General features: G+C 38.5%; 1 pseudogene; it reads left to right on the top strand.

Moving 5' to 3' along the window:
• The first annotated feature begins 10,660 nt into the window (after positions 1-10,660).
• LOC140522653 (cyclin-K pseudogene) lies at positions 10,661-12,158 on the top strand (annotated as a pseudogene).
• The last annotated feature ends 13,941 nt before the right edge of the window (positions 12,159-26,099 follow it).

Genomic DNA, 26,099 nt, shown 5'->3' with positions numbered 1-26,099 from the left:
GGCCACTTCCTGTTACCTCTAGGAATCCAGGAAGTTTTAGCTTCTCTGTGGTTGGTTTATTCTAGTCTACATTCTTATCTACTCCCAGATTTCTCTTGGTGGGACCGAATGGGAGGAAAAGAAGAAGCGGAAGGGTCCAGACACTGAGCATCATTTGGTTTTCCGAGCCCCGCTGACTTTAGCCTAATAGAAGCAAACAGTAATGATCTTCAAATATTTTAATGTCTTTCATCTGGAAGAAGGATTCGATACAGCATCTTAGATGTAGTTCTGGAGCACAGAACTACAGAAGTCAGAAATAGGAGCAGTCGATGGAAGTGACAGTGGAGCAAATTTAGACTAAAAACAAGAAAAGCTTCTTAACAAAGTTCTCTAAAGCCATGAAGGGGTGTGTGTGTGTGTGTGTGTGTGTGTGTGTGTGTGTGTGTGTGTGTGTGTGTGTAGATATATTTCACTGAAGTCAAAAGTGTTGTTGAAACCCACAGGAAATTCATAAATTGGCTAGGGGTTGGACTATAGCGCCTCAGAAATTCCTTTTCACGACTTTTCCCACCACAAACGGTTTTCATTTTCTTCCTTTCAACTTTCTTTTCTTCCTACAACCTTCCTCCAAGAACATATGCACACTTCTACAAGTTTACTCTGGTAATTCGATGCATCTGTGATGTCGAGGATGCGGGCACTCCCTCCCATGGTGTAAGTGATAGAAAATGCTCCAAGCTTTCTCATACTCTGCAACTTTTATTGACCATCCTTATTTCTTCCTTTGAAAACTTATTTCACATTCTTTGATCACATATATTGGAAATGACTTTTTAGATATCAATCTCTTACAGAGCTACTTCATGATAAAATTTTTCCCATTTTGTAACTTCCTATTCTAGATGCATTTATTTTATTTGTTGGTAATCACGGAAAAGCTTCTGATTTGCTAGACTAGAGTTCTCCCCCTGGAACATGGCTGGAAGCCTAAACCCTCGCTCTTTTTGCTAGTTATCTCTTCCAAAAGGGCATTAGCAACCAGAGCTTCTTAATCTCCATGGTCTCCTTTAGGAGGTTATGTCAAAGATGATTGGAGACTGAGCAGAAAGAGCTGTATACTCAGTAGGATTAAAAAAAAAATACAGTGAACATTTTTTTCCACTCCCACAGTTAAATTTTTTCCTGTATCCTCTAAAAGGACAAATGAAACATATTTTCATATAGTATTTTTATTTTATATATTATTTATTATATAGAATGGAACTTTGTGTTCATACCTTTTATTTATGACAATTGAACGTAATTTTCTGTGAAATTTAACTCCATTCTGAAGGTGGTTCAAGAAAACCTTATTAGAAACTAAATGAGTGAATCCAAGGGGGTGTGGATAAATAACTGTCACCGAGTTCTAACCAAGTCACAATATTTATTTCCACTATTTAGTTCTCACAGACATACAAAAATTTGACACCTCCATAGATTATATTCAGTTTATATTAGAGGTAATTTTAGATAATCCACCAGATGCATTAATAACAATAATTATTGTAGTTAGCATTTTTATAGCCCTTCAAGATTTGCCAAGCACCTTTCAAATATTATCTCATTTTATCTTCACAACAACCTGGGAAGTAAGTGCTATTAATATTAACAACTACCTTTTAAATCCTCATTTTAGAGATGAGGAAACAGGCAGACAGGTTAAGTGCCTTGATCGGAGTAATAAAGTAATTAAGAGTCTGAGACTGAATTTGAACTCCTTCCTGATTCAAGGTGTAGCGCCACCTATCTTCAGTAACTGTTGAATTTATACTGCTACATATGCATAAAAATTATATGAATCTGATAAGACATAAAACCAAAAACTAACATGGGGAATCCATGGGTAGCCCCTAGGGAGGGCCAACTCTCTTTGAACTCTTAAACCCAACCAGAAAAGGGCAGCAGTCAAAACCTCAGATATCTCTTTCTGTCTCTACTTCCTGGGTCAGCCCAGGAGGGACTTTAAACTTTAGTCCCGTCTTTTCACTTCCCCTGTTCTCTGTCTCTGTCTCTCTCTCTCTCTCTCTGTCTGTCTCTCTGTCTCTCTCTCTCTCTCCCTCCTCTCTCTCTCTCCCTTTTTCTCCCTCTCTTTCTCTCCCTCCCGCCCCCTTCTCCCCCCCTTGGAAGTTCAGTTGAAAATAGAAAATGAATGGCTCTTGACCATCAAGTCAAGAGTGGGTTCCTATTCTGTAAAATATAAAAACCTCTGCAGAGCAGCCCCTCCCCTTACCACACTGAGAAGACATTTAATCATAGTCAACAAATAATGAAGAAAAATTCTTTATCTCAATGAATCAAGCTTACAAATAAACAAAAACCCCTCCATTGCACACTAAAATTCTTTTCCAAGGGAGTAGAAAACTCCAAGACAATATTTCTATTTCAGCAGACAGAAGAGAGGGAAGAGAAAAAGTACCTTCACCTTCTTGCTCAGGTAACCAATGGGAGCAAATCCACTGCTCTCATTCTTTCCTCCACTTGCCACTTTTTGGTTTCTGGTGCCAGGTCTCTCTTGAATGGACATCCAGCCCCACACAAAGTCTCTCTTCTTTCTCTCTCCTACATCCCAGTATCTCAAATTTATATACATTTCAATCATGATCTCTTGGTAAATTGAGTATAATAGGACTTCAGTGAATCCATTTTGGTTTTACATTTCAGTTTTTTAATCCTGAATTAAATGAGCACCAAAGAGAATTTCCACATACAAAATAGAAGAGAAAAAGAGGACTTCATGTGAAAATGGAATCTCTATTACATTTAGCTTGCTTTGAAAAAAAGTATATTATGAATTCAACATGTTAATTTCAAAGCTATCCTTGTTTTCTTCTGAACTTCTTTCAGCACAATTTAAAAATTACTTCAGTTAAACTTTTTTCCTTTTCCAATTTTCTAATTTTCTAATCCCCAAATTCCCCATCTCAAATAAAAAAGAAAAGCAATACTTGTAACAAATAAGCATAGTTAAGCAAAAACAACAACAACACATTTGCAGAGTACAAAATGTCTAATTTTGTACCTTGAGCCCATCATTTCTCTATAAGGAGGTGTATAACATGCTTTTCTCTTGATCCTCTGCAGTTGCCATTGTTTGTTGATTAGACCACTGAAATTTTTCAAAGTTGTTTTTCTTTATAACATTATTGTGTAAATTGTTTTCCTTGGTTTAGCTCACTTCACTCTGCATCAGTTCAAACAAATCTTCCCAATTTTCTCTTAAACTGTTCCCTTCATCCTATCTTATTTCACAGATTTGTTCAGCCATTCTCCGATGAATGAGCACCATTTTTGTTTTCAGTTCTTTACCACTACAAAAAGAGCTGCTATAAATATTTTTGAATACATAGGCCCTTTTCCTCTTTCAGTTTTTGAGCCGAAGCCAACTCATACTGACTCCCACAAAAATAGATCGTGAAATTTTCAGTATTTACACTTTGGAAATTAGCAAACTCTACAAATCAAAGTTTGATTTATTATTTTGCAGATTGTCTAGATTTAAGAAAATGATAGAGAAAATGTTAAAAATGCAGATTAAACTTAAAATTAAACATTTTTCTTTCTGGAGAGCTGATTGTTAAACATTTATCAGCATACTGCTGAATACAGACCTACTAGTTTGTTATATTTTAAAATTAAAGCAAACTTAGAGACAATAGTGATCAAACAACATGATCAATTTATTAGTTTGACTAGTAGTAACCAATAAATTGTCTCAATGGCCTTGTTTAATGACAAAGACACTGAGGTAGGGCTTACAAACCTTCATACGGTTTGGGGGGGTAGGAAGTACAGAACTGGGTAGGTAGGTAAAATAATGCAATTGGTTAAAGAGTAGAGAGCATCGTGGGGCTGGGGCAGCATGATTGGTTACATAAAGTAAAGCAGGCCAGTCCCCAAGGGGCTAGGAATGATGCTTCTCTGACAATTAAGGAATGTTAATTGTTTTATGGAGCTCTGCATTTTGTAATCTTTTCTAGGAAATCAAAACTACCAGGCTTGCTCTCTCCTTGGAAGACATAAAAACTTCCCTAATTACACAAGGATAGGCAAGGAGAGATAATGTCTTGTGAAAATACACCAGGTCAGTTTGTAGGCCTTCAAAGATAGCAAACAGATATCCTGGGATTTTCCAGGAGCTAAAGGCATGAGGGATAATAAGTTTTCTTTTAATTATAACTTTAAACTAATTCAGAAGAAAAGCCTAATTCCTGAGTTCAATTCAAAGGTTAAGAAATGCAACTTTAAGCAGATGCAAACTCAATTATAAAAAAATCAATATGACATAAAATTAATTACATTGTAGAATCAATACAGTAAAAATCAGTAGCACAGAAACTCAAGGAAATATCAATTTTGATATGTTCAGGTGTTATCCCTGGATCATAGTTTAGTGACTTTCAGGCCCAATTCCAAATTGCTGTCTTTCCATAGCCTCTCTAATCATTTTGGTCATTCTTGACAATTTGAAAGATGTGAAGTTGAAACTCAGGTTTTTTTTAACTTATACGTAATTTGGAACGTTTTTTCATATACGTATTGATAGATTCCTTTGAGAATTACCTGTTCATATCCATTGATTATTTACCTATTGGAGAATGTCTGAGGTTCTTAACAATTCCTTATGTATCTTAGATTATCATATTTTTACCAGAGAAACTTGCTGGAAAGATGTTTCACATTTAACTATTTCCCTTCTAATTTTAATTAATTAATTAAATAATTACTTAAATTCCCTTCTAATTTTAGCATTGGTGGTGCTTGTACAAATCTTTTAAATTTTATGTGATCAAAATAATCCGCTTTGTTTTCTCTGATCTCTTTGTGTTGTCTCCTATCAATAAAGGCACAGTATTTTCTTCCCTGTTCCTCTTATTTGTTAAGAATGTAAGTTTCTATGTCTAGGAGTACTTCATATTTATATAGTTCCTGTTTCTGTCTTGATAGGTAGACTAAAATATTTTACATATTCCACAGCTATTATTGAATAGAATTTCTCTATCTCTATCTATTACTAGTAGCATAAAAATGCTGATATCCATTCATTTTATATCCTGCTACTTTGATGAAGTTAGTTTCAATTAATTTTGAGTTTATTTAGGGTACTCTATGTTGACCATTGCATTGTCTATAATCTGATTCCTAAAGCTTGGTATGGTATTCTCCCTATTGATGGAGATCAATGCCTCACACTTGGATGAAGGGTGGAGCAGAGTTGGAGAGAGAAGGGGAGGGGAGAGCTCTTTTGGTCCTTTAAAATTTTGGGACCTGCTTCAAGTCTCTTCAGGTCTTTTCAGATGCTTCAGTCACTTCAGGTGCTTCTGGTTTCTAGATTTAGAGAGAACATCTATGATGCCAAGCCCACTTCATGCTACTGAAGGAAAAGACTACGGGAAGAAGACAATATGAGAGAGGTTAGCATGTCCCCCTACCCAGTCTGCTAAACTGGAGACTTCAGGAAACTTTCCCTTGGCTGAAATCTCTCTTATTTGAGCTGTGTTACCTTGTTGGGAGAACTTCACTCTGAATTGTCTGGCGTATAATCTCTGATGTATACCGACTACCTGAAAGTTTGGTTAAAGGAGGCAAACAGGCTAGGTGATATGTAAATTCATATTGTTTGTTCCCTTAAAGCTAGTCTACACTAGCAAGCTTGTATGTACAAGCAGCCAAAACATAAGTTCTGACCAACTGATAACAGAATAACCAGGCTTAAATAAGTTTTAGAACAATCCCAACTCAGCATGTCTGTGTCACTCAAATGTATGATTTCCATATATGATTAGCCATATTATGAGAAAGGAATTTTCTTAGTTGAATAGTGGTAAATACAATAAGATAAAGAGAGTTGACAAAGTGTCACTTGAAATTATGACATGGGATATTTGTGTTTTCTTTACCATTAACATGCCATAACATATTATATGCCCACAAAATATTAAGATATGGAAAAAGTCCCATTATTCAAAGTAGTATCTTGGGTTAAGATGCTCATACTTAATAGTAATAAACAGAGCAAAGAATGCTCTTAAGTTAGTCCCACCTGACTTTGTTGACATAGGAAGTGGTATTCTCTGAGTGTGCTCAGAGAACAAAGGGGATGTTAGGTTCAGGCTCTTCTTCTGGTTTATTAATTCAGACTCTGGCCCTTATTAAGGTTCAAAATTGATATTAAATTATTATGAATACTTTCTCTGATTTCTGTTTTGCTGTTGAATTGGATAAATGGGTTGCTTTGCTAAGTTCTATGTGTGTACATTTCGGAACTGATATTCAGTGGGAATGCCTTGGATATAATGCTTGTGGTCCTACTTCCTTCAATGATCAAACTAATGACCAGAAGTCAGATTGAGCCTGAAGACCACATCTGCTAAATGTATAACAACATTTAAAGGAACCTTCTCTCTTTGAGGACAGCAGAATGGCTTCCATACCCCAACTTCCTGCTTCCTTTCTGGCAGGAATTGGTCTTCCCTAGGGAAGGGTGGGGAAAGAAGAGGTTAAAGATGTTGAAGACTATTCTGCCTCTTTTTGAGTCACACAACACCCTCACGCCCCCACCCCCATAACCACTGCTGGCACTACATGTGTGTGGGGAGGAGGATAGCCCTTGTCACAATTTACAAAAAGAGATGATTTTGCTTTTCCTTTACTCCCTCAATTTCTTTTTTTGTCATATTTACTATGGTTGCCATTTCTAGTACTATGCTAATTAAGAGTGGTGATAATGGAAATCTTTAATTTACTCCAGATCTTATTGGAAAGATCTCTAGTTCATCTTGTTTATATATGATGCTGTATCTTAGTTTTAGACACTACTTAGCAGTAGAGTGTTGGTAAATGTTTAAACAACTAGTTCTTGAGGGGGAGGGAATGTATGGCACAGCACATTATTCAATCTAATTTGCATTATTAACATATTCTCCACCACTTTCTTAACTCTAGACAATAAACAAATTAAATCAAGCTCTGATTTATAGAATTTGGCAATTTCCGAGGTGTAAAATGCCAACACTGAAAATTTAACAAGTCTCTCAAGCCGGTTTGAGCTGGCTCCAGTACTGCTCTGCTACTAATCATTTGAAGGAAAGGTCTTTTCATTCCTATGTTTCTTAGTGGGTTTTTTTTTAAACTGAAATGATTTTATTTTGTCAAAAGCTTTCTCAGCAACTACCAATATAATCATGTGATTTTGACTGCTGCATTATTAATATGATCTATTATGCTTATTGTTTTCCTAAAATCAAATCTGCGCAGCTAGGTGGTACACTAGAAAGAGCATTGGGCCTGCAGTCAGAGGGAGATCTGAGTTCAAATGTGACCTCAGACACTTACTAGCTGTGTGGGCAAGTCATCTAACCCTGTTTGCCTCAGTTTCTCCATCTGTAAAATGAGCTCCTTGAGTTTCTGTGCTGACCTTCACGTTGTGGGGTTGAAGTTTAGAAAGTTTAAATCTTCCCCCTTTGGTGTCTCAGGACAGAATGTTATAATCTTCAGATTCCCTGGAGATGAGATGTCCTGGTCTGATCAGTGTAGTATCATACCTGTTTGTTGATCACTGCCTGCTTTCTGATTCAGCTCTCTGAGGCTTCCAAGGTCTCTACCATGGGGCTTTTTGATTACTCTAGGGCTTCTGGAACCCTGAAGTTTTCTGGATAGCTCCCTCTGTTACTACTTTTGAGATTTACTACTGCTACATAGAAATTTGTGCAGACTACTTTAATTCTCATCTTTGGTTTCCCTGGGAAGTTACTCTGTGCTGTCTCTAGGTTTGCTGGCAGCGACCCCTCCCTTTCCTACTGCCCATGGACTTTAGACTGACTTTTTAATGTAGTTTTGGGATATGAAAAGTTACTTTCTGTAGTTTCTCATTGTATTTCATTATCATTACTCAATGCAGGAGAAGCTTCAGGGTTCTTCTGGAGTAGTGATGTGGGAGTTAAGCAGTCTGTCTCCTAATCAGGTCATCATTTTTTTTTACTGGAATTCTCAAGTCACTTCCATTTAAGACACAGGGCCAAAGACAAAGAGATTCTTTTAAAAATCTTTGGTTGGGGCTTTGTCCTGGTGGACACATGAAAGCTTGAGGTAAGTGATGGTTCTCAGTCATATAAAAACTTATTGCTGTGTTGAGTCCCCCTTTTGACTGCTTAGCTAGAACTCTGTGTATTTACTGGAGGGACAACTTGCTCTTCCTTCTGACTTTGTATCATGACATAATTCTCTTAGTTGTCCATAAGGCCAAGTAAGAGGATCCTTTGCCCCACTTAGCCACAAGCTGTGAACACACATCTTGCTTAGACAAGCCTATGCCTACCATGGAGCCACTTTTTTGTATCTCCATTGCCTTAATAAAGATCCTTTTGAGAACTTGAAGGGCCTACTGATATCTGGTCTCAGCTATGGCATCTGCCACTGGCAAATCAGTGGAGCATCCAAATGGCATCCCTTTGAGCAGCAGTAGTTGATAGCAGGGCTAAATCCCTGTGCCTGTTAGTCCAATCAACACCAGGAGAGAATAATTTAGCATTAACTGGAATGTACTGGTTCCAAGGGAAAAGTTCAAGTTTGGTGTTTGATTAGACTGTGGTGAGCAGAGGTGAAATGTGAAATGCTTATGGCCTTAAAAATAACCATGTTTTTGTCCCAATTAGGCTTGAATGCCTTACAACTGATTGCATTAATAGTGATAAGATGCTGAATTCTATTCTAATCATTCTATAAAACATACTACGATTGATTCTTTTATGTTCAATGTTCCCTTTTACATGTGTGGGAATAAAAGCTCTGTTTCATATCCAGTTCATGCTTGTACACTGAATACTTCCTTTTTACTTCCCTCTTTTTTGGGTGGAAACCTTAGATTAATGCTAAAAGTAGAATTGTCTAACAAAGGACAGTGGGGGTAGGGTTGGGAGGCAGTGGCACTCCAGGGAATGTGAAAATTAGCCTCCTGAACACTTTCCTACCAATAAGCCTGGCATAAAATTCCATAGTTAAGTATAGAGCAGTGAGAGAGATGTACCTGGAGCCCTAGTGAGTCTCCAAAGTAGCTGCCCTTAGGCCTCTGCTAGAGTAGTAGAGCCTAGGATCTAAGAGTTTGTAGCTTCACAGTGGTAAGAGCTGGCTTGAGAGACCAAACTGATCAGGAAATCTCTACTACTTCCTAGAAAAGCCACTTTTTCATCTTCCAGTTAGCTGAGTATGTCAGTTTTTCTGTATTAGAAAGCATTACAAAGGGAGAAGTGTAGCGTTTAGGCAGCTAGGTGGCTAGTGGTATATTGGGAGTCAAGAAAACTTGAATTGCAATCCTGTCTCAGACACTAGCTATGTGACTCTGGTCAAGGTCACTTAACCTTCTTTGAACCTCATTTTATTCATTTGTGAAATGGAGATTATCATGGCATCTACCTCACAAGGTTGTTGTAAGGATCAAATGATGTAATGAGTAAAATGCTTTGTAAATGCTGACATGCTGTATAAATTATTCTTATTATACCTATTACTTTTTATTTAGATCTCCTTTATACTCTATAACAGAAATGCTAAGTTTTCTGTATATTTCATTTAAAATTTACAAATGTGGAAAAGATACCAGAAAGAATGTTCTTTATTCTAGAGAGAGGAAACATTTGGTCAGTAAAAGTTAAATAATGCCTCAAAAGATTTGAAAATGAAAGTGAGCTTACCAACTTATTGCCTGTAGCCTGTCACTCTCACTGGTTCTTGAATTATTTTTAGAAGTTATTTGAATCTCCAAAACATATACCAGCCTTTTATATACTGATGTTCTCTCCTACTTTGTCCTAATAGCTCTAGATTAACACTCTCTAAATTAGCTCTCTCCAACCCCAGCACACTATTAGCTCTTAATTCTTGCTTGATATATGCATCCTGCCTTGCTCATTAATATCACCTATATTGGGGCTGTTGACCCCACTTCCACACGCATATTTTTGGGATACTATCTCTGCATCCTATTGGATACATCTATGCTTCTGCTCTCCTCTGCTTCTCTATTTCTTAATATCTTTTGTTCAACCATCATTCATCTCCTGCTACCCAAGTGTGGTTATCCGTTCACAGCTCTGTCTTGATTCTATCCTTTGGTGATCTTATCTGTTACCATGGTTTCAGTTATCAGCTCTATGTGTTTCAGGTTCGTGATGTGTTGTGGTGGAACTGTCTCAAAGAATTCAGTCAGACCACCTCTAATCCAAGTATAGGCATTTATTGAGATTGATGCCTCTTATGAAGAGGGCTAAGTTCCAAGAGGAACCAACAACTTCAGAAAAGCAAGATTTTATAGCGTAGAGAACATAACAGAAATTATGAATATTAAAAAGATGAGAGGGGTTTGTTATGGGATTAAATCATAGGGGAGGGGTCCCAGTCACAGTAGACATGCAATTACCCAACAATGCATGTAGAAAAACCCACTGAGGGGGGTGTACGTATGATAATGATATTATAATAAGCCTCTCTACATCACAAGTTCACCTAAAGGACAGCTTTTGCTATTACTGAGCAAGTGTCTACTTAGGGAAAGTCCCTTCTATTGTTTTGGGGTCCACATCCTGCATGGGCTTCCTCATGGTACTGTTTTCTAATTGAGGATTGTGGTCCTATCTGAGACTAGATGCATGTGCTTGTAGGTGAGTGCATGGGCACACCTCCTGTTTCTGTGGGAAATGTGAGGAATGGGTTTGGGGCAGTGGCTAGCTTAGAGGTAGTGGCTCGGATCCTGTCACATGGACAGCCTGGAGTCAGGAAGATCTGAGTTCAACTCCTAAAAAATGTAAAGATATTACCAAAACAGTTCGTAGCTTATTAAATGATGTACAGTTTGTTCAGTTTGGAGATGACCCAAAGGAAGAAGCTATGGTTCTGGAGAGGATCTCATTACAAACCATACAGTTTGATTTGCAAGTGGAACATCCCTACCAGTTCCTCCTTCAATATGCCAAACAACTCAAAGGTGACAAAAATAAAATTCAAAAATTGGTTCAAATGGCATAGACATTTGTAAATGACAGCTTGTGTACTACATTATCACTACAATGGGAATCTGAGATCATAGCAGTAGTAGTCATGTACTTGGCAGGCCATTTATGCAAATTTGAAATACAGGAATGGACATCAAAACCAATGTACAGGAGACGGTGGGAACAGTTTGTTCAAGATGTACCTGTTGATGTACTAGAAGACATTTACCACCAGATCCTGGATCTCTATTCACATGGAAAACAGCAGATGCCTCATCATACTCCTTATCAATTGCAGCAACTGCTGTCTCTTCAGTCAACACCTCAAGTGTCCTCAGTACAACAGTCACAACAGTCTCAAAGTTCACAACAGAAAGAGTCCCAGCAGATAGCACAGCAGCAGTAACAGCAGCAAGCACAACCATATAAGAAACCATCTCCTCAGCCTAGCCCTCCCAGGCAGGTTAAACAATCAGTGGTTGTTTCTCCTAAGGAAGACAACAAGACAGCAGAATGTAAGCCAACCCTCACAGTTGCAATTTCAATGGGAGAGGGGTAAGCAGACCGACACAGTGAAGGCTGGAGAGCTACCAAAAGTCCAGATTCCTCCTCCCAGTCATCCTGCCCCTGTACATCAGCCACCTCCTCTTCCTCACCAGCCCCCCCCCCCCACCTTCCAGCTACACTATTAGAATGTCAACTACAAATTCCTACATGTCAGGAGAGGGTTATCAAAGTCTGCAATCCATGATGAAGACAGAAGGACCAGCCTATGGGGCTCTGTCTCCAGCATATGGACCACCCACTCACTTGTCATGCCATCCTCATGTAGACCTTCCTAATCCTCCACCACCTGTCCCACCTCTCCCAGAATCATTTCCACCACCCAACATTCCCCCACCAACTCCTGGATATCCTCCCCCACCAGTATACAACCCCAACTTTTCACCTCCACAATTGCCTCCAATTCATACTGTTCCTCCCCACCCTCCTCTAGGGCTTGGGATGTCACCTGCCAGTTACCCTCCTCCAGCTGTGCCCCCAGGTGGGCAACCCCCAGTGACACCTTCCATCCCTCCACCTGGCATGCCTCCTGCGGGAAGATTGGGACATGCATTGGATGAGAAAACATGGTGCCTCTTCTCCCCCTAATCCCTTTTTTTAAAACTCAAAAACCAGTTTTTTGTTTTGTTTTTTTAATCACTTACCTTTGAGGTATAGTTTAAATGGCAAAATAGTTGAACAACAGAGTACTTTGTATAATGCTACACAGCTGCACTGCAGAAAGGGAACGGAATGGTGAACTTGAACTCCAGTGAGCCTTCTACAGTATGGCTTCTTGTATAGATATTGCAAAGCCAATTATAACCTAACTTTATACACTTGATTAATGTAAAATCAGTTGTTGCTGCACGGGATTACTTTATACTAGTGAACATGTTAACCAGCCATAATGGCTGTTATCTGTAAGGAACAAATTTCCTTTTAAAAATCAGTGCCTACTTTTACTGAAAAATAAGTGTTAAATCATCCAGTATCATCTAAAGTCAAAACTCTATTTTCCTTCTTGGTTTAACTGGTATTATCAGTCCTTTAATTTTAAAATTGTTTTCGACAGGTTGGCCTTACTGAATTTGGGGCTGTTGTTTTTGCTTGTTCTTTTGGTGGGGGGAGAGAAGGGAATGCAAACCAGACCTTGGAAAGTAATGTATGTTTACATCTATTTACAAATTCCTGTACATACAGATATATTTTAAAAATGTGAATGTAACATCATACTGTGAATTCCAACTTGGTTACAAATGAGACTCCCTCAGTCAGTTACCTACCCAAATAAAATCAGTTTGAGAAAAAAGAAGGAAAATGCAAAGCCCATTAGTCTCTTTGACAAGAAAACCTTATGGACAAAAATCCATGGTGTCACATTAGGTCAGGCATGACTCAACAACAAAGTATTGTCTATTCATTAACTTTTACATCTATTTCTCTCTCTATTCATATGGTCACCACCTAAGTTCAGACTCTTTGCACGGCTAATCGGTTCCTCTGTTTCTAATCTTTGCTCTTTCTAATTCATCCTCTATACAACTGCCAACATTACCTTCCTAATGCAAACCCTGGTCATGTAATTCTCCTCAAAGCCTTCAGTGTCTCTATGTTACATTTAAGGAACTGTGCAAACTTATTAGTCCACTATTTAAAGCCTTTTGCAATTTGGATTAACACATCTTTCTAGACTTCCCTTCACCCAATTTAATGAGTGGCCAAACTGGCCATTACTATATGATTGCCCTAGGTACCTCCATCATGCTTAGTACTTCTAAGGATGGAACAAAATTCTATATTATTTCTATGTTAAGTACTCCAAACACAGGGAATATTTATAAATTAGTTTGACTACTAGTCTTTTCTTTCATAGAAATTCTGTCTTCTGTATAGGAAGAAGAAGATTGTTATGTAAGCTAGGTGCCTGTGATGGATATTATTCTGACATATACATGTGTTATAACCAATGCTCCCTCTGCTGGAGTAACTCTTAATATTTAGCACAGTGCCTGGAACATAGTAGGACCATAATAAATGTTTACTGACAGAATGACTGAATATTAAATAGTCATGAGGATCTCTGGGTGCTTTTTGGCTGGTGCATCATGATGGATAACTCAGGTAAGTGAGCTTTGCTCAGCTGAACCAACTCATACTTGTATATCCTTCTCCTGCTGTGATTAGTGACCTATGAGTGTCTTGTTTTATTGTAATGTTGAACCTAACCTACCAGGGCACTGGCTTGAGTTAGACCCTGTATCTAAAAGAGGTTATTGCCCTATGTAGGCAAGGAATGATGCAGGTCTCAACCTAAGTGGTGACTGTATGATTAGGAAAGTATTAGATGTGTGAAATGCGGAGATAGACAAGTCAAGATTTGGTAACTGACTGAACCCATGAGCATGAGGTGATTAAGAGTTAGGTATCAAGGATGTCACTAAGATTATAAATCTGAGAGTCTATAAGGAAAGTCATGTATTAGAAATAAGAAAGCTTGGAGGAGGTTGTGGGAAAACCATATTAAGTTCTATTTTGGACATGAATTTAAGATGTCTCTGGGACACCCAGACTGAAGGATCTATTAGGTAGTTGGTGATGTGGAACTGAAGCTCATGGAAGAGATTAGGGCTGGATATGTATATCTGTGAGTCCTCCACAGACTGATAATTAAACCTATGGAAGGTGATGAGGTCTTCAAGAGACAGTGTAGAGAGAGAAGAGGGCACAGGATTATGGAACATCCACAGTTAAGGGGCATAAGATTTATGATGAGCCTGCAAAGGATGTTTGAAGGAGTTGCCTGACAAGTAGAAAGAGAATCAGAAGGCAATCATGTTGTGAAATCCCAGAGGGAAGAGCGTATCTAGGAAAAAAATCAAAGTTTTTGTTTTTCATATATATCAGCAGAGGATATTACTATGAATCTAAAATTCCACCACTGATGTTGGTGCTTATGTCAACCCAAAAACCCTCTTAGTCAACTCTTCCATAAATGGCCACACAATTCATAAATGAAGAGGCATACACATGAGAAGGACTAGCTCCTGCCTCTGATGCTGCAGGGCTAGAGGGCCACAAATATCCTCAAGCCTAATCCCACTGACCTTGTTCTGAGAATTGCTGCAAGATGCACTGGATCATCCACTGGATGTCACTGAATACAACTTCGCTGCTTGGCTAAAGTCACTATTGCCTCTAGCTACGGACTTAGATAACACAGTGGCCAAGGGTTCTGCTTTTGACAGCTCCATGGAGGTGGATACAATCCCACAGAAGCCCAGTTATATGGAAAACAAAGGTCAAGGGAAAGCTTTGTACTCTCTAGGGCTTCCCATGACCAAGGAGAAGGGTAAAGATTCTGTTTAGGCCTAGCCTAGGACAGAAGCAAGGTCTGAACAAGACATCATGAGAAAGGAAAAGTATTCATCATCAGGTAAATGAAAAAATAAATCTGAGACTCAAAGTAGAGGTTTGAAGGTGGGAGACAGATTTTTGGACATTGTCTAGCAGTCAATCAGAAACCAATCAGTCAGGGAGCCATGATGGTAGAATAGCAGGAGATAATACTGAGAGAAACTCCCTCTATCCCAGAACTCATCTAAGAAAATCTAGAAAATGGGGCATTTAGGTGGTGCAGTGAATGTAGCATGAGTCAGGAGGACCTGAGTTCAAATCCAGTCACAGACACTTGACACTTACTAGTTGTGAGACCTTGGGCAAGTCACTTAACCCCAACTGCCTTGCCTTTCTCCCTCCAAAAAAAAAAATCTATAAAATGCACCAGACTGAATCCTCATGTAAAAGTCCAAGGAAAAGTTACAGTGAGTCATTTTTCCAGCCCTGGTTGATATAGAGAGATAGAAAAGTGCATGGACACTGAGGACAGGGCCTGTTTCAGAACATACGATGCATGGCATACTCTAGTGCTTAGGAAGAGGTTGTGAAGTGGGGAAAAAGACTCCCAGATTCATACTGCAGCACCTCTAGACTTATACTAGTGTACCCTGAGAGTGGTAGGAAGAAACTGGCAGCTTGGTTGTCCCCTACTCACTCCTGGCTTAAAGATCCATTGTAGAATGATAAGGGGATTTTACCTGCTCCCCAACCCCCGTGATCTCAGGCCCTAGGTACTATACAGAAGGGGAGCAAGCTCAGAAGGAGGCAACAGTAGTAGCAGTAACACACAACAAGAGCAAAATAAAGTATCATTTGCAGCCTCCAGCCCAGTTAGAAGTAAGTAGACCAAAGTAAGGGTAGTGGTGGTGGGGCATTGCAGTTGTATAAATGTAAACTGCAGAGCCTCCTTGCTGCTTTATAGTGGCTGAACCAAACAACAATTTAAATGAGAAACTTACAGGGCTCAAACCTAGGAAACAGCTGTCATACTTTGCCCTAGATCAGAACACTTTGAAAAGTTTCAGATCCTGAGCCTGAGCTGTTCCTGAGATCTTGGAAGACTCAATACCCCAAGAAAGTCAGCAACAGGACAAGCCCAGATCTTTCTACAGAAGTCCACAGAGCCCATCCCCAAAATCAAGTCTGAAGTCAGGAAGTAGAATGGAAGTATAAGCAAACAAGTAAAAAAATCCCACCACATAAAGCTATTATTGTGGCAATGACACTGAAGACAGGAACCCAGAAGAGAATAACTCTAAAACTTTTATAAGCAAAACCTCAAAGAAAAACCATGGTTTGGACACAAATTAAATTAGAATTCCTAGAAGACATAGCACAAAAGTTAAAAAAAATAATTAAAAATGTTTTTGCCAATGAAATGAGAGTGGTAGAGGAAAAGAATTACAAAAGAAATTAGAATTATGAAAGAACTGGAAAGGACATTAATTTGTCACAAGACAAATTTTGTTTGTCGCTAAAACAACATAAAAATTAGACTGGACCAAATAAAAGCTAATGATTTCATGAAACGAATATCAAAATAAAGTCAAAACTCTAAAAAAAGAGAAAATACAAAGTATCACATAGTAAGAACAACTGATCTGGAAAAGAGTTCAAGGAGAAAAAAAAGAATCATTGGACAATCTAGATGTCATGACTAAATAATAGCCCAGACATCATATTTCAAAAAAATCTTAAAAGAAAACCACAGAGATATCTTTGAACAAGAGGACAAAGTTGAAATGGGCAGAATCTATCCATCACTTCCTCAAAGAAATCCCCAAATGAAAACTCCCAGGAAGATTATAGCCAAAAATCCAGAGTTTTCATGTCAAAAAAATAAGGCAAGAAGGCAGGAAGTACTGAGGAGCCACAGAATAACACAATTTATTAGTCATTCTTATAAAGGAGCAGAGAACTTGTAATGACATGTAATGCAAACAATGTAAGCTTACAATAGAGAATTGCTTACCTACTAAAACCGAACATGATCTGACAAGTGGAATAAAATGGATCTTTAATGAAATAGAGAACTTCCAAGCATTCCTATAAAAAGACAAGAGCTGTTTGAAACTTCAAACACAAGAACAAAGAAAAACATAAAAAGGTAAACATGAATGAACAATAATAAAGGACTAAACAAAGATAAACGGCTTACACTCTAATATGGTGATGTGATATGTGTGTCCCTTCTGAACCCAGTCATCATCAGGGGAGGGAGTCTAATTAGACAAGACTTAGGAGTAGCTCTGTTATATTGTGATGATTTTAAGAGAAGAATAGAAAGAGGAGAAGAGGAATAGTCTTTGGGGCTGGGAATGGGGAAGGTTTGGGAAAATTATTTCACATAATCAAGGGGGCACAAGTAGATATCTATATAAATAAAGAGGAGCAGTTGAAGGGAGCAAGCAGTATTTGAATTTCATTCTTATTTAAACCAGACAAAGAGGAAAGAATACATACAGGCACGGTAGGGTATAGAAGTACATTTCACTCAATTGGGAAATGAGTGAAAAGGGGGAAAGGGGGAAGAGAATTAAAACAAAGGTAAATTAAGTGAGGGATTTGTCCTAAGCAAAACAAATTATTTTTTATTAATTAATTTATTTTAAGTTTTCATCATTCACTTCCACAAGATTTTGAGTTCCAAATTTTCTCCCCATCTCTCCGCTTCCCCCCCGTAAGATAGCATGCATTCTGATTACCCCTTCCTCAATCTTCCCTCCCTTCTATCACATCTCTCCCTTCTCTTATCCCCTATTGATTCTTTCAATATTCATTTTTTCCTCTGGTTCTAGAATATCAGGGCAGTTTTCCTTGATAATTTCTTGAAAGATGATGTCTAGGCTCTTTTCAGATCATGGCTTTCAGGTAGTCCAATAATTTTTAAATTATCTCTCCTGGATCTAGTTTCCAGGTCAGTTGTTTTTCCAATGAGACATTTCACATTGTCTGCTATTTTTTCATTCCTTTGGTTCTGTTTTATAATTTCTTGATATTTCATAAAGTCATTAGCTTCAATCTGCTCCATCCTAACCTTTAAGGAATTATTTTCTTTAGTGAGCTTTTGGACCTTCTTTTCCATCTGGCCAATTCTGCTTTTTAGGGCATCCTCTTCATTGGCTTTTTGAATCTCTTTTGCCATTTGGGTTAGTCTATTTTTAAGGTGTTATTTTCTTCAGTATTTTGGGGGGATCCCCTTTAGTAAGCAGTTGACTCATTTTTCATGATTTTCTTGGATCACTCTCATTTCTCTTCCCAATTTTTACTCTGCTTCTCTTACTTGATTTCCAAAATCCTTTTTGAGCTCTTCCATGGCCTGAGACCAATTCATATTTTTCTTGGAGGTTGTGGATATAGGAGCTTTGACATTGTTGTCTTCTGTTTGTATGTTTTGATCTTCCTCATCACCAAAGACAAGATTCTCTAGTCTAATTCTTTTTCTGCTTTTTGCTCATTTCCCCAGCCATTTACCTGACTTTTGAGCTCTTTTTCAAGATAGTTCTCTGCTTCCAGTGGGGTTGGGAGGTGTACCGTCAGCTTCTCGATTCTCCCCACAATCTATGGGCCCAGAGCTCCAGATACAGCCTCTGCCCTTGCCTCTGCTGCTGGTGCTGCTGCTACTGCAGCTGCTCTTCTATCCCCTCCATCACCCTGGGGCTGGGCCTGGACCACTCTACTCTCTCGCACAGATCCTACAGGTTTTTTCCACTGACTTTCCAATTTGTTCTTCACATTTTGGGGTTGTGAAGTCTGTAAACTGCCACAGGTGCCAGAGATCAGTTTCCCCTGCCCAGGTTTGCTCAGGTCCTGTCTATATTGGCAAGGCCCACACTGGACTGGGCTCTGCTCCCAGCCTGGTGCAATAGACACTTCCTGTTTACCTTCTAGGCTGTCTTCATCTGGAGATTTGCTTCACTCCATCATTCTGTGGGTTCTGCAGCTCCAGAATTTGTTTGGAGTCATTTTTAGAGGTATTTGACTGGGTTTGGGGGGAGAGCATAGCAAGTCCCAGCTTTTACTCCACCATCATGGCTCTACCACAAGCAAAATAAATTCTAAGAATGTACAAAAATATTTATAGGTCTTTTTGACCTCTCAAAAAATGGCAGTCTGTGAGAGTATCTATCAAGAGAGAAATGGCTGAACAAATTAGAGCATATAAATATGATGGAATGCTTTTGTGCTATAAGAAATGATGAAGATTATTTCAGAGAAACCTGGGAAGACTTATATGAGTTAATTCAGAGACAAGTGCATAGGACCAGGATAGATACTTTATACAATGCCAGCAAGATAGTAAAGACAAATAACATTGAAAGAATTAGCAACTCTGATCAGTATAATCACCAAACATAATTCTAGAGGACTAATGACAAAATATGCTAACTACTTTCTAATAGAAACCCAAAGGGCAGGGAGGGGGAATGAGACTTACATGTTTTAGGGCATGCCCAAGGAGGAAATTTTGCTTGACTGCACATCTTTGTAACAGGGTTTTGTTCTTTTTTTTTTTGTACTCAGTTGGGGATAGGAAGAGTTAGGGAAGGAAGAAGAAATAGCGCATTTTTGCAGTTTTTTAAAATCTAATTTTTAAGAACATCTACAGGCCATTTTAAGACAAAAAAATGTCAACAACAAATCTTCAAATAAAAGCACAACTTAGTGTTGTAGTTGGCCTTACCATTTTGGTTTGAGCAAGGACCCAGATTTACAAAGTAATAGAAAATTGATTCTCAGAAAGCTGGTATAAGCATGAATTTTATTAGTATACAGTGCAGAAAGTAGACAAAAACTAAAGTAACACACACATACACTTTATAGCAACAAAGAGAGATTCATTCTCTGAGGGCCAGAGTTACACTCATGTAAGGGAGACCTGTATAGTGACAAACTCTTGATAAGAGTGTGTGTTTAGAATAGAGTCTAAGCAGAAAGTCATATCTTAAAGGTAGATTTGGTTGGGATAAGCAACCTGTACCAGATATGAGAGAGACCAACTTCTAATCTATGGTGGGAAAACTCTCTAGGATTACTTATCAACACCTGATTGAGGTGGAGGAATTTCTTAATCAGACCAGGAATTGGATGAGAGTCTGAATTGATAACCAGGGACTTCAGGAGTCCAAATGGATACCAAATAGAGATACCAATAGAGATACCAAATAGTCACCTCCTTCTTCCCCCAGGCTTGGCAAACCAGCAACATAACCAGTTCTGGTACAGGAAATAAAATGCTCAATATTATATATATATTTTTTTACAAGATATCACTCCCCTGCTATGACTAGGTAACTCCCTTTTGTTGTAAAATGGAAATGATTGTTTTGTTTCATTGATTTGTCCATTCCCACTTGCTATTATCCTATTTCTGTTCTCTTTTCCCAGCTACACTCCTTGAGAAGGTCACTTACAATGGATCCTGATCAGGGCTGGAAAGGGGGATAGGATGGATGAACTTCTGAAATCTCCCAAAGACCAGAGTACAGGGGTAGGTCGCATGGAATCCATTCTCGAACTCAAACATTGTTGAAGTCAAGGTAAAGCTTGATTGAAGTCAAGGTAAAGATTTGCTTTTCAGCAAACAAGAGTTTTTAGGGAACCTACAATCTTAAAGCATTGTAGTTTAGAGGTAAGGTTTATACATGATATTCTATAGCAAAACATGTGCCAAATATGCTAACTAGGTGATTCAGGGTGGGATTAGGGAGTGGTTAAGTAGTTAGTTCTTAAAAGGACATGCACTTTTAGTATCTACTGTGCAGATATTTTACCCAGAGTTCATCAGGAAATAGTCCAAGATGGAGGGGAGGGGGCAGGGGGGGGGGGAAGGGGGGTTTACATGGAGATGTGGTTTTAGGCCTGAAATGTCACTAAGTCAATTAATGGTCAGTACTGACTGCTGCTCTCGTCAATGTCTTGTTAGGCAAGAAAAATGTAAGGGAGTATGCATATGTTTCAATCTAGGATACATATGATTGGTCAGTGAGTAGTAAATGTTATGACACAGTACACAGCCCATTAAGCCAGTACACAGCTGGCTGCTTGTATTGTGATTTCAAAAGGGGTTCAGATTCGTCCAATTATGTATGATTAAGGAAATTTATGGTTCAGATTCGCACCTACAATAAGACACATTTGAGAAGAAGAAGCTGGATATTTTATTGATTTACAGAAAAGGCAAATGCATGAACAGTTTGGAGCTACAGCAGAAATAATTAATATAGCCTAATACTAATATAATTATAGCAATATTAATATAGATATAAGAGGAAATAGAAAAACATCACCAATTCGAGGAGCACCAACACCTGAATTTCATCAGCTGGGTAATCCCAGGATACAGCGTTCAGGGTCTGAATTGGGAGCAAAGAGGTCCCAGGCAGAGTGTCCTCCCCATGGGTGAGATTCCGAGGACTTGCACTAAGCGAGGGGAGTTTATAGGGACCTAGACAAAGAAGGCTTTTTGCCAACGGCTCCACACACTGTTCCAAGCTGGTCAGGCACATGGCCATGGGAATGCAGGTGTTTGTTCGTCAAGGACATATCATACGGGGGCCTCAAGATATAAGTTAATTAATCATATACTGGGAGGACTAGCCAGATCCTCCAAGTATTATCTATGTGTTCCAGGAGTGGCTAGTTCCCAAAACATTAAGGCAAGGCCAACTCGCGCATGTTATGTTCCTTGAGAGGTCACCAAAGGACAGAGTGAACTTACTTTATTCAAGGGATATGAAATATTCCTTCACTGCTATAGCAGGAAAGGAGATAATGATTGTTGCTAGGGCAGGCTGTCATCTTGGACTGCCTGGGATAGTGTTTTGATGCTAGGGAGAAATGTGATTTTTACAGAAAAATATGATTTTAGAACTGGGGTCCAAGCACATGCACCTAAGCATCCCATCAGTCCCACCACTTCCTTTTTTTCTCATTCTCTTCTTAATTCCCTTCAGCCTGCCCAGACTTTATCATTCAACTCAAACTGCTCTCTCCAAAGTTACCAGTGATCTACTAATTGCCAAATCCAATGGCCTTTTCTTAATCCTCTTCCTTCTTAACCACCTTGAAGCCTTTGATGCCATCAATTACCAACTTTTCCTTGATATTATATTCTCTCTAAGTTTTCAGGACACTACTCTCTCCTGGTTCTCCTCTTACTTACCAGATAGCTCCTCAGTCTCTTTTGCTGGATCTTTATCCAGGTAACACTTGCTAATATTAGGGACTTCCCAAGGCTCTGTCCTGAGTCCTTTTCTCTTCTCCCTCTATACTATTTCACTTTGTGATTTCATGAGCTCCCATACATTTAATTATCATTTGTACTCTGATGATTCTCAGATCTCCTTTTCCAGTCCCAATCTCTCTGCTAACCTCTAGTCTTATATCTCCAATTGCCTATTAAAATTTCGGATTGGATGATTTCTAGGTGTCTTAAACTCAACATATCTAAAACCAAATCCATCATCTTTCTCTCTAAATCCTTTCCAACCTTCTACCTTTCCTGTTGTTGTATAATGCATCACCATCTTTCCACTCCCTCAGTCTTGTAACCTAGGTATCATCTTTGACTCACTCTCTCTCACCATCATGTCCAATAGTGGCACAGTGGATACAATACTGGACCTGGAGTCAAGAAGACTCATCTTCCTGAATTCAAATTTGGCTTCAGATACTTATTAGCTGTGTGATCCTGGGCATGTCAAAACCCTGTTTGCCTGATCCAACCATTCTGGAGAGCAATTTGGAACTATGTCCAAAGTGCTACAAAAGTCTGCACACCCTTTGGCCCAGCAATATTGCTTCTGGGACTCTATCCCAAAGAGATCATAGAAATGGGAAAGGGTCCCACATGTACAAAAATATTTATAGCAGCTCTCCTTGTGGTGGCCAAAAACTGAAAATCAAGGGGATGCCCATCAACTGGGGAATGACTGAACAAGTGGTGGTATATGAATGTAATGGAATACTATTGTGCTATGAGAAATGCTAAGCAGGAAGACTTCAGAGAAGCCTGGAAAGATTTATATGAATTGATGCTGAGTGAAAGGAGCAGAACCAGGAGAACTTTGTACACAGTAACAGCTACAATGTGTGAGGAATTTTTCTGGTAGACTTAGTCTTTCATAGCAATGCAAGGACCTAAAAAATTCCCAATGGACTCTTGAGGCAAAACACTTTCCATGGCCAGAGAAAGAACTATGAAACTGGGTCACAGACAGAAACATACCATTTTCTTTTGTATTGTGTTTTGTTCTGTTTTTATGGTTTCTCCCATTCATTTTAATTCTTCTATGCAACATGTATTTAATAGGAATGTATGTGTAGAACCTATATAAGATTGTACACCATTTAACGGAGGGAGTGGGGAAGGAGAGGGGAGTGAGGGAAAAGGAGTAGAAAAAAAATCTAAGATATATGGAAGTGATTGTTGAACACTGAAAGCAAATAAAATAATTCAATCAAAAAAAAACCAAAAAAAAATCCCGTTTGCTTCAATTTCCTCATCTATAAAATTAGCTGGAGAAATAAATGACAAACCACTTCAATATTTTTGTTAAGAAAATCCAAAATGGGGTCACAAAGAGTCGCACATAACTGAAAATGACTGAACAGCAACAAAAAATCATTTCTACCTTCATAATATCTCTAGTATATACCTCCTTCTGTCTTCTCACACTTTCACTACCCTGATGTAGGCCCTCAGTGCCTCATGCATAGACTATTGCAATTAGCTTCATGGTTGGTCTGCCTACCTCAAATCTCTCCTTACTTAAGTCTATCCTTCATTCACCTGCAAAATTCGTCTTCCACGTACAGATCTCACTATTCATTCAATAAACTTTAGTGTCTCCTTGTTCCCTTTAGGATCAAATATAAAATCCTCCCTGAGACTTTTGAAGTCCTTTATACCCTTCCAATCTTTTCGTCCTCTTCTCCAAACTGATCTAATTCACTTACCAGCTGTGTGATGTGTGGAAGATACTTTCTTATTTTTTATTTATTAACATTATTTGAACCTAGCTTTATGTGTCTAGAAATTGTCTAAACCAAAGCTTATCACAGATATCAGACTGATCTCAGAGATGCTGAAAGGAAACCAGAGACCACCTCAAGGAAATATTTGTGTTTTAGTTTCCCCTATAGCTTATGTTTTGGCTTTGCCTCAATTTTATTGAATGTTTATACTTGCCTGCTGATATACATTGCAAACAAATTCCTTATGTGCAGTAGTTCATGTACTGGTTCCCTTGTCTGAACTCAATGTGAAATTCAACAGAGATTCAGGAGGACACCACATCTTTTTCTGGTTTTCTCCTCTGCTGAACTGACATAATAAAATTCTTTCAGATTTTGGGATTTATTCCCAACCAAGTTACTTAATCTGTGTTTACCTCAGTTTGCTCTATTGTAAAATAGGGATAATACTATCACTTCTCTTTCAGGACTGTGGTAAAGATCAAATGAGATAGTATTTTGTAAAGCACTTAGCATAATGCCTGGCACACAGAATACACTTGATAAATCTTTATTTTCTTCCTTCCTTCCTTTCTTCCTTCCTTTTTTTCCCTCTTAATGTACTTTGCAATCCAATGTCACTGACCTTCCTACTATTTCTCACACATGACATACCATCTCTCAACTCTAGGTATTTTAATTTGTTGCTTCCTATACCTAGAATTCTCCCTCCTCACCTCTGCCTCCTGATTTCCCTGGTTTCCTTCAGGTCCCAACTGAAATCTCACTTTCCATTAACCCTAATTTCTGTAAAACCCTGCTTTCTTGATCCTCCTTAAAGCTAGTACGTTTCCTTTAAAATTATCTCCAATTTATCCTGTACATATCTTGTTTGCACATGTTGACTTTGCCATTAGACCATGACCTTGTTAAAAGGAAGGGTTGGTTTTTGTTTTGCCATTTTTTTTTTTTTGGTAATGAGTCTGTCCTTCACATGTAGCATGGGGGTGTCATAGGTGGCTCACAGTGAGAGATGACTAGATATATCCCTAGCATCTCCTCTATCTCTTCTCCAAGGGAGTTTGGTTCCTGCCAGGAAAGGAAGCAGAAAGTTAAGGGTCAGAGCTGGCCCCTCTTATCTCCTCAGAAGGATATACAAAGCTATAATATGCTCCCTTAAATTATTATTATTCTAAGGGGTGTAACTTCAAGGTTCTAGGTAAATCCTTGATTGCTAATCAGTAATGGATAAAGAAGGACTTCTAAGCTTTGACTCCTTTCCCATCAAACACCAGCTCCACAATGAACACACACATTTCAAATAACAGAAATCCAATTATCCAAGTCAATCACAAAACAGAAATTAGAGAAAGTATATATGTGAGAAAATATATCTTACAATACAGATGGAAGGAACTTTTCACAGGGAGTGATGTAACTCAGCTCCACCAAGAGATTCCCATAGTTTACCCAAAGGGAAATCTTATGAAGTTTCTAGTGTGTAAACTGGGAATAGAGGCATGACTAAACTTTTATATGTCAGATTTTTCCAGAGTCTTTTTGTTCTTTCATCAACCTGAAAAGAGTTTGTAATCACAGGTATTCTTTTTCAGAGTTAGAAAGCAGAAGAACCTAAAGAGACCAAAGAAAACAGATCTCTGTTCTCTATCACTCTTGCCAATTCCATCCCAGCCCTTATGTAGGCTTCAGGTATTGATCTCCACTAAAGAGTCCTATACCAATGGACTTCAGGGCTTGGATTATATTCCTTCCCTAGACTGAAATTCTTTGTAATTCTTTGCAAAGATCAGCTAGAGTAAATCCAAAACCTGTAATTATGCAATATAAACACAAATATCTTTGAATCAATACTTTCAAACAATAAGTAATTTCCTGGCATTTCTAGTAACCAACCTCTAATACCATATGAAATAAAATAAATGTATATTAGCATTATATGCAGAGCATTACCAGGGAGGATATTGTAGTGAAAGCATGTTGTTGGCTGAACACAAAGCCAGAAATTAAAGAAATTTAGGAAAAGGCTTATTAAGTCGTCCAGCAAAGGGAAGAGGTGGCTTGCCTGTACCTCTGTAAGTTATATAGGTTTCAAACAAAGGAGCAAGGAAATAGTCATCTGATTAATTGGTATGCACTGAGCTTCCGAAATAAGGCATATATGTTTAAAATATA

The sequence above is a fragment of the Notamacropus eugenii genome, chromosome 2, assembly GCF_028372415.1.
Source record: "Notamacropus eugenii isolate mMacEug1 chromosome 2, mMacEug1.pri_v2, whole genome shotgun sequence".
Lineage (NCBI taxonomy): Eukaryota > Metazoa > Chordata > Mammalia > Diprotodontia > Macropodidae > Notamacropus > Notamacropus eugenii.
Note: the sequence above shows the minus strand (reverse complement) of the source record. Positions and strands in the feature narration are given on the sequence as shown.